This window comes from Capsicum annuum, chromosome 2, assembly GCF_002878395.1.
Source record: "Capsicum annuum cultivar UCD-10X-F1 chromosome 2, UCD10Xv1.1, whole genome shotgun sequence".
Lineage (NCBI taxonomy): Eukaryota > Viridiplantae > Streptophyta > Magnoliopsida > Solanales > Solanaceae > Capsicum > Capsicum annuum.
In genome coordinates this window covers 126,607,889-126,618,667 of record NC_061112.1, presented here as the reverse complement: position 1 = coordinate 126,618,667, position 10,779 = coordinate 126,607,889, and the positions used below count along the sequence as shown (strand labels likewise).

The 10,779-nt window shown below is 34.4% G+C and overlaps 1 pseudogene; it reads right to left on the bottom strand.

Moving 5' to 3' along the window:
* Nucleotides 1-1,613: 1,613 nt before the first annotated feature.
* LOC107859314 lies at nt 1,614-6,631 on the bottom strand (annotated as a pseudogene).
* Nucleotides 6,632-10,779: the final 4,148 nt, after the last annotated feature.

The following is a 10,779-nucleotide window of genomic DNA, read 5'->3' as shown; positions in this document are numbered from 1 at the left end:
AAATAATCCGTAGCAACGACTGAGTAATCTGTTACAACAATACAAAATATATCACTCATCTGTTGAGAAAGATGAATGGTCTGTGCAGCAGGTCACACATCTGTTGCAACACATGAGTGATCTGTTGGAACAGTTATCAATGGTCAATATTGTTTAGATTTCTTCCAACATAGGATCATTTATCACGGCAGATAAATGATCAGTTGGAAAAATCAAGTCTTGGACTTTTCCTGTAGGAAAAGTTGGTAGGGTTTTATCCAACAGGCGGTTCATCTGTTGCATCAGATCATTAATCTGATGGTTTTTCCATTGCACCAGATGGTTAATTAGTTGCATCAGATTTTTTATCCAAAGCTTAATCTGTTGCAACATATGGTAAAACTGTTGCATCAGAATTATAATCTGATGATTCCTCTGATGCATCAGATGGTTGATCTGTTGCATCATATGATGAATCTATTGCATTAGATGGTTAATATGTTGCTTCAGATGGGTAATCTGTCGGAGGAAACAGTAGTACGATTTTGTTAAACAAAAAACAACAATTTTATCATTTTTACCAAGAACAAAAACAGAACAAATCAAACCAAATTGTCCTTTTGTTTTTATAAACACAAACAATAAAAATCAAACTTTAAAAAAATGCAACAAACAACAAAATATCATAATTCGCTTCGAAAAGAGAAGAGAAGAGAAGAAATACCAGAAATTAGGGTTTTATTCAGACCGCATTTCAAATTAGTGCAACAAATATTGAAATTGTTAACCAATACTATAAGAGAAGTTGGCTCAAGTTCCTCGTTTTCTTCAAAACTAAAAAGGCCATAAATTTTTACCTGTGAAAGAAGAAAAGGACCGATGAAGAATTCGAAACTGTTGTGGCCGGAGAGCAAGGTTGTCACGTCGATTGAAGTCGAAAAGGAACTAGAATCCCAACTATTTATAGTCGGATGTTGAAGTCGCCGAGGATTGAAATAAGAAATTTGCAGAACAGTTGATTGGGAGAGAGTTGAGAGAAGCTGTCGAGAGAGGGATGAAAGACAGGTTGATTGAATTGAAGAGGGGAACTCGAAGCCCAACTATTTGTTGTCGGAGGTTGAAGGGAGAAATTTTGCAGAACTGTTGGTTGGGAAAGAGTTGAGAGAAGCTGTCAAGAGAGAGAAGAGAGTGGTTGATTTGGATTGAAGAGGGTGTGGGTTGGGTTGATTTGTATTTTTGAAAAGATTAGAAAGTTTTGAAAATATTAATCAAGTCCACAATTAACTTGATCAAGTTTCCTAATAATGTTTGACCCTATCTGTTGGTCAATGTCACCAATCCTTCATTCAAGACTTAAAAGACACCTATTTTTCAATTTTCTCCACTAACTTTGTCTCTGTAATTATTTTCTCACATGCACTGGAGTACAAATTTAAGGGATTGAGTTGTGTAAATGCTGCTGGTCTTGAATCAGTATCGAGTAAGATAGCTGAGCTTAAGGAGAAAGTAGCTGTATTCGGTAATGTATAAAATTATGTTTCGGGATGAGTTCACTTGGGACAGCATGAACTTGGATTTATTGGTTAGAAAAACATGAATGTGTAAAAACAAACTGATTCTTTAGGAGATTTGAATAGAGCAGAATGAATGATTCATATAATTGATTGAACTTGTTATTGAAGCTTACAACAACCACAACATTATTCCCAATGTAGTCACACACAAAGTGAAGTCTGAGGAGGGAAGAGTAGTACATTTCAACTTAAATCTTCCTAGAGAGGATGGGAGCACCATACTGGGGCTGTACATTATGGCGCATAGTTGGTGCGTGAACATATGAAGGTGACAATGCAAAAGAGAAATTCTAAACTATCATTGCCAGGATGATTTTGGCTTCAACCATTGCTAAGGTTTGCCCAACACAGACTCTTGGACCTAATGAAAAAGGGAGAAATGAAGCCAAATGCTTATGAGACTCGGCAAATCTCAGAGGGTTGAATTCCCGCGCATCTTTCCCCCATATCTCAGTGTCATGATGCACGGCAGCTACTGACACGTAAAATTGAGTATTTGCAGGAATTTCAAGGTATCCCAACTTGATATCTTCAGAAGTTTCTGTTGTCAATGCGGCTACGGGTGGGTAGAGTCTCAGAGTCTCATTGACACCTATTCGAACAAAACAAATTAGAGAACAAAAATAAGTAAAATTTGCAATCTGTCAACAAGGTTAGAACTACCACTTAAAAAGTGAAATAGACATTGAGCCTACAATCCTAAAAGTTAACTCAAGAGCTGAGAATCATCTAAGATCATTCATTCAAGCAACTACTGTTGGGATATTTAACATACACGGCATGCTGAAGATTGGACACTCGGAGCATAGCAAACATAAAATGGTGCCAAATGTTGGATAAATCAACAATAGGGATGAGTGTGATTCTGGTACCATGTTAAAAGAAATATACCTCAAAATCTAAGTCAACCCAAAAGCTAGCTCTTGAGTTTTGTTGCCTAGACTATATAAATGAGTTGAGAAACATAACAAATAGAGAAGAGACCCCAAATTTGGAGAGAATTGAACTTACAATTTTGAAATCATTGAGATTCTCTGCACTTGGAAGGTTGTTACCCTTACAAACTCGAAAAACTTCTTCTCGAGCTTTATCTTGCCACTCTTGATGCGATGCTAGAAGAAGTGTCCAAGTTAACAAGGCGGTATTAGCTTCATTCCCGGCAAAGTAAAAGGTCTTGCATTCATTTATGATTTCTTCCACGCCAAATTCGCGTTCTTTTTCACTAGCAGAGATTAGCAAACTAAGAAGATTTTTAGAATTTTCTCTTCCTTTACTACTTCTCTCAATCAGCGTCCTTACTGACTCTCGAGTTTCTTTCTCCAGTCTCCGCATCATCATATTATTTTTCGTGGGCAAATACCTGTTAACTTGTTAAGAGATTTTGTATCCATTAAATTGATGAATAGAATCCTGTGAAGAACTCAAAAAAGAGTGAAAGCATCATGCTTAAATACCCATTTCATGATTGGCAAATTCGTTCAATAGCAAAGCTTATATGATCACTAATTACCTTAATCCTGGAGCATAGATGCTTCGTATTGCCTGCAAAACAAGAGACGCTTGTTGTTCTTGCAACACAAATATGCGCTTCCCATCTTCAAAGCTACTCCCAAAAACTGTTCTAGATATAACCTCAGGCGAGAGGTCATTCAATTCTTTGAAAACATCTAGTTCAAATTCTTCCTTCTCTTCACTTTCTTTTTCCCATTTTCTCAACGCGATAATAACACTTGTCACAATATCCGGTACCCAAGCCTGCAATTCATCAAAACTTCTATTTTTTCTATAACATAGAAGAGATGGTTCCGACCACGTAATTATCAAAACACCCTCTACTCCCATTTAATTACATATCATATTTCAATATATAATAATTTTATTATTTCATTATAATGATTTAAATATTTAATATATTCTATTAATTTATATTAATTAACTATAACTACATATTGAAAGTAAAAAAAATTTATTTGTTTAATTGGCTATCATATTCAAAACTAATTTGTTACCATAAATCACAATAATTAATAACTTAAAATATTTAAAAGACATATAGAAATTTTGTTGACTCTCATTATTTTAGCAATGTCACATAAATTGAGATAAAAGAAAAAGTACTGTAAATCATAATAATTGACAACTTAAAATATTTAAAAGATATATAAAAATTTTAGTTGACTCTCAAAATTGTATCGAAGCCACATAAATTGAGACACAAGGAGTAAATATATTATTTGATAATTACATAAAAATTATTATAAATCACAATAATTAACAAGTTAAAATACTTTTTTTAAAAATAGATAAAAGTTTTATTCAACTCTCAAAATTTTATCGGTGCTGCATAAATCATGACAAAATAAAAAATTATCTTAATTAATTGCAACTAAATATTTAAAGTAAACCAATTTTATTATTTTAATTGACTTTTATATAGAAAATCAATCTTTTTATTTATTTATTTATTTTAGTAAATTTAAATTTTAAAATTATTTTTTTCTTATATAGAAATACTAATATTTAAACTTAACTTTAAATTTTTAAAGTATAAAATTAATAAATTTAATTTAATAAAATAAATTTCTAATGAATATTTTCTTAGAATTTGTGTTGGGTCATTATGTATCAAGTTAAAAAAAATTAAGAAAAATATATAGTAAAATTTTATTATTGTGAAAGATAAATATAATGCACTATCCAATAATGTTTAATAATATCATATTTTTCATATGCAAATATAGCATCCCCTATTTAATTAATATACTATTCCGGTGAATTATCGATGATTACTATTGGATATGATAAAATTATATTAATTTTTATAGTAATAACATAATCAATCACTCTTGATTAATTATTATGAGTCATCTAGGTATTAAGAAAATAAATAATATTTAATGAAAAATAAAATAGACATAAAATGCGAAATTAACTCTTAATGTTTTAAATTAAATTTTCGTCTTTCGAATGATGATTTTACTATATCACTCCTTATTATAAGTCATTTATGTATTAGAAAAATAAGAATAACAAAATGATATGTCAACATAAAATATTTGATTGACTATCAAAATTATATTAGTGCCACATAAATTGGAACGAGACAGAAGAAGATATAAAGCAACATATATTATTTGAAAATGAAATAAAAAGTACTGTAAATAACAATAATTAACAAAAAAAAAAATTGAGTGATTTTTGGTTCAGCTGCTTTAATCGTGATTTTAATGTACAGTGATGTTTAAAGAGGGTAAAATGACATAATGAGATTTAAAGAGGATAAAATATATGTAGTAAAGTGTGAGAAGAATAAAACATAAGTAAATTTTAGTACTATATTTTAAAGAAATTAAAGAAAAGAAGTATAAAGATTATTTTCAAAAGATTTTTACAAACTAATTTAAATATAAATAAAGTAAATTTAGGTACAAAAAATGTGTATCTATCACAAATTTGCAATCAAACACTTCGCACTTCTTAACATTAGCAAATTTTCTATCAAATATGTGTAGCCATCTTTCTCAACTTTTTACAGCTCCTCAATATTAATTAACATTTCGCTATTTTTAAAATAAAATAAAGAAAGAAAATCTCAACTCTTCCTTCTCTATTAAAAAACAACACTCTTTTTCTGTGTTAAAAATAATAATTAAATAAAACAATAACGAATCTAAGCTGTGTATTCTCTTTATCGGGTAAGTTTACATGATTCTTAATCTTTGCGATATTGAAAATCAATAATCTGCTGGATATTTGATTTAAGCTACTTCATCAGATTTACGCCTATTCTTTCTTTAAATTTCTGATCGCAAAATTCAACAAGAAGGTTAAAAAAAAATTTCAATTGTGATCCCCTCAGCTCAATCAAACTAATGAAAATATTCTACTGCTCAAACTTTCTGCTCCAAAATAAATCTTAAAACTTAAAAATTGCAATTCACGTATTTTACTGTTGGACCCGTGCTGACACGGACCTTGCACTTCTAGTTAGTAAAAGAAATAAAGGTTTTGACTTACAAGTATTGGAACAGGTGCTACTTTATAGTACAGTAATGCGAATTGAGAAGATCGAGTTATAGTTATACAAATTTGAAATCATTACAAAATAAAAATAGTATGCTCGATGATGAACAAATGACGGAAGGTATAAGTATAAAGTCATATGGAGTGAGCAATACACAAATTTCATATAAATTGTGTAGTATTTAGTTTACAAGACATTAATTTAGAGAACTTATGTCTTCTTCTCCAAACAAATGATTTGTCGAAGAAAGTTATGCCTATTTGTGTTCTCACAGGCCACATCCTTAAGTGTTGTCTTAAGCACAACTTGTGGGTTATGAATCAACTTATGGCTCTAACTTTCTGAAACTGAAGTTATGCCTTAGGCGCTTGTGTTATATTATGATAAGAAAATATTAATTTTTGACTCACAATTTTATCAATCCAATTTATTTTAAGAAAAAAAAAATGAAAACTTAACTTTAGTGAGAGAAAAGGATCACCTTAACAAGCTCCATGTTGAAGGCTTGATTTGTAATCCTTCTGTGTAAAGTCCATTGTTCACCTCGCAAACCAATAAGACCTTGTCCATATAGCTGCTTAGCATGTGGGTCATGCTCAATTTTATCAACAACTTTATTCATGAAAAGACCTTTGATCATATCAGGGTCAGAAATGATCAACCGGGGCTTCGATCCGAATCAGTACAAATACGTCTTGCCGTAAATGGCTGACCAGTTGTAGTAAGCTGGAGCAATTCGATGCATCACGTTGTGGTTAAACAGAACCGATTTCGATTCAGCCTCACTTATATACCGTTTGATTTGCTTTGAATTCCCGTAGATCAGACGGTAACCAGGACCTTTTATACCTTGCTTCCTGAAATGCTTTTCCAACTTCCATGGAATATAAATCACTGAGTATATCAACTTCAAAAGGATCATCACTGGTACTAGTAATACCAAAATCGTCAGATACATTGTAAAAAAAAAACTCGATTTCTCGGCTTACTAGTAAAAATGACTAACAATAACATATCGAATGAAATTTACAAATAAAGTTTGGAAAGAGGCGGAGAGTGTACGCATTATCATAAATATACATTAGTGGATGATTTAGGCATGATTAATTAAATGGCTGTCGGTAGAAGGGATCAAACAAAAAAGAATCAATTTGTTAAATTATACTATATGTTTCTGACAGGATAATCTAAATTTAATTCTTATAACTAACACGTTTGAATTGTTATCTCTTATAATTAAATTGAGCTATCTGATCAGCAAAAACATTATATTTTTTATATGTATTGATTAGTTAGAACGTCAACGTTTCCTAATTTGGTATTGTTATTCATCAATATCCCTGAATAATCGTTGTCACTACAGCTGAGTATGCTCAGAGTCACATGCCAATCCAATTTAAAATAGAGAAAGTCGTAATTATCCTCAACTTTGTTTCATCATTCTCCTCCATTTCAATTTATTCTGTCTTAATATTTTAAATTTATTTTTTGGTTGTGCTTTCATTTTAATTTTTCACAAGATATATTTAAGAATATAAAATTAAAAGACGTATTAAGTATTTGTTATTTGCATCCTTAATGAATAATTTTTTGTGACTTCCACTTTATTCTATTATTGAGCGATTGACACTTTAATCTCCTTGATTCCTTAAAAAAATAATAAAAATTGTTATAAAATATAAAATAGAGAAGAAAAGCAAGAACAAGAAGAATGGAGAGAGAAGATAGAGTAATTCTTTATTTGTCGACAAGAGACTGAAGATGAGAGAGATCCACTTTATTCTATTATTCAACGATTAACACCTTAATCTCCTTGATTCCTTAAACGAATAATTAAAATTTATTATAAAATATAAAGTAGAGAAGAAAAGCAAAAATAAGAAGAATGGAGCGAAGAGAGATTAATTCTTTATTTCTCAACAAGAGACTGAGGTATGAGAGAGATGATTTACAATGAAGATGTTCATTGTATCTTGATAGATAGTCAATATATTTGATAGATATTCACTATATTTTGATAGACATTCACTATAATGTAAATACATTTATAACACTCCCCCTTGAATGTCTAATTAATAGATAAGATGTCTCGTTAAAACCTTACTACAAAAAAATCAGTGGGAAAGAAATCTAATAAGGAAAAAGATTGCACATCTCTAATAATACATATTTCGATTGCCTCATTAAAAATCTTACGAGGAAAATCCAGTGAGATAAAATGAAAAAAAGAGTACATCGCGTATTTGTTTTCCCTGAGGAGAACATCAATTCCGAATATTAAATATTCACATTTCAATCTTGTGCATCATCTTCTCAAAAGTTGTAATTGATAGAGATTTTGTGAATAAAGTAGTCATATGATCACTCGAACGAATTTATTGCACGTTGATATCACAATTTTTTTGGAGCTCATGTGTAGAAAAGTTTTGGCGGAATGTGCTTCGTTCTATCTCATTTTATAAATTCTTCCTTGAGTTATGCTATGCATGTTGCATTATCTTCATGCAAAATCATGGGTACTTTGTCACATTTCAAAATACATTTTTTCTCAAATGAGATGTCTCATTGACCTCAGCCACATACATTCTCAACTTGCTTTATGAATAACTATCGTTTTAGCATAATATGAATGTCATGTATACATGGTATGACAATGACCCTTCATGACAATAAGTGAATTTTTAAGAGAAAATAGATCATTTCACCCTTGAACTAGTCGCCACAACTTACTTTAGCACTTAAACTAAACTTTCATTTATTTACCCCTAAATAACTTTCGCATGAATTAAATACCCCTTTAAGATATATTATCACTCTCACAAAAGGAATGTGCACTACACACACGCCCATGTCACTGCCATGTCACGGTCACGTCACTGCCACATCATTGCCATGTAAATATTTATTTTAAAAATGGTGCCACATATATATATAAAATAAAAATAATAAAAACAAAAAAGAAATTCACCTTCTTCTTCACCCCCACCCCCTATGGCCACCCATACCACACTAATCCACTACTGCAACAACACCAAAAATTTTACCATTAACACAAGGGATTCTCACTCTTCACACACTCCACAAAAACAACAATCACACATGCACATTTACAAATTCATTTCGATTTTCTTTCTCTTGAACGATAATTGATATAGAGAAGAAAATAATCAATCAAGTTATCTCCTCAAAAATTTAAATGTGCTTATTTTCATCATAAAAACAAAGTTGAAGATAGTGTCCATATCTATACAGTTCATCACCTGCCATTGATTTTTAAAATTAGTAAAATACTTCAATGGGCATCAACTCAATCAACAACGACATCAATTTCTCTTCAACAACAGACTAATCCACCAACCTATCAAATTTGATGAATTTTCGATATGCACAAGATGCGAAAATAGAGAAAAATTAACAAGGAATTTATGATGAGCTTGTTAGATAGAAAAACACCAATCGAATTTTCAGTTAATGAAAATCAACATTGCTGCAATTTGCGGAGGTTTTGAACAATAGGAGAATCAAGAACGGCGATACAGAGTTGAGAAGCATTGAAGTAATGAAAATGAAGTAAAGAATTTGAAATTGTGGAGAAGAACAACAGAATAAGTTTAGTAAAGGATTTGGAATGAATAAGACGGGTGGGGTTACGAAAAAGACAAAGAAACGAGGTGGGGGTACGAAGAAGATAACGAAACGGGGTGTTGGGGATAGGGTGGAGGTGGGGAAGGGGGAAGGTGGGGTTACGAAGAAGATGAAAGCTGGGTTTCTTATTACATTATTTATTTATATATATGATTTTTGTGCTTTTACAAATAATTTTTAGTTTTTTCTTGCATATTTAACACGATTAAGAGATTTTAAGAAGTGATATTTCTTACATAGTACATAAATTAGAAAAATTTAATAGCATTGATGATGAAAGAAATTTAATATGACTATCTTTAATATTGTCTAAAGTATTCAGGTGAATTTTCAATCTTTTAAAATTAAAAATAACAAAAAAAAAACTACAAAAATAAATAAATAGAATAATATAAATATGAGATATGAGATGTAGACATTAACTATGGGGATGTTATCTAATAATAATAGCTAGCAATTGTAGAAGTGATATAATTTATTTGTTTGTATTTCCTGGGTTCGAGTGAGCCTGGGACCGGGAGGGGGTGCTGCCAGCTGGGCTCGAGCGTTCCTGGGAAGGGGGAGGTCCTGGGCTCTTACGAGCTTGGGACTGGGGGAAGGGGGAGGGTGGCTCTGGGCTCAACCGCCCTCTACCCCCGATCCCAGACTCGCTCGAGTCTAGGTCTGCCCTCAGTCCCAGGCTCGCTCGAGCCCAGAATAGGAGGCGACGGTCCTGGGACTGAGGGGAGGGGGTCCTGGGCTCGAGCGAGCCTGGGACAGGGGGTAGACCTGGGCTCGAGCAAGCCTGGGACTGAGAGGAGGGCTACTCTGGGGTCGAGCGTTCCTGGAAGGGGGAGGTGCTGGGCTCTTGCGAGCCTGGGACTGGGGGAGGGGGGAGGTCCTGGGCTCGAGCGAGCCTGGGACCCGGAGGAGAGGGTCCTAGGCCTGGAGAGGGGGGGCGGTCCTGGGCTCGAGCGTGACTGGGACTCGGGGCGGAGGGGATAGTCTTGGGCTCGAGCGAGCTTGGGACTCAGAGAGGGGTGACGGTCCTAGGCTCGAGCGACCCTAGAACTCGGGGCCGGGGGGATGGACCCGGGGCCGGGGAGACAGTCCTGGGCTCTTGCGAGCTTGGGACTGGGGGAGTGGGGTCCTGGGATTCGGTTCCGGGGGGATGTGGGATTGGGTGGAGGGGGGTCTTGGTCTAGAGTGAGTCTGGGACTGGGGGTGGAGGGCGGTTCCGAGTTCAAGCGAGACTGGGACTGGGGGCAGACCTGGGCTCGAGCGAGCCTGGGACCGGTAAGGGGGGTTATTCTGGGCTCGAGCGTTCCTGGGATCGGGATGGTGGTGGTGGTCATTCTAGGGAGCCTGGGATAGGGGGGGATGTATTAGGCTCGACCGAGGCTGGGACTGGGGGAAGGAGGTTTTCTTTGCTCGAGTGAGCCTGGGATCGAGGGTGAGGTGGGTTCTGGGCTCGAGTGAGCCTGGGACCTGAGGGGCGAGGTCTTGGGCTCTTGCGAGCCTTGGATTGGGGGGACGGGGGTCCTGGGCTCGAGCGAGCCTGGGACCCGGGGGGGGGGG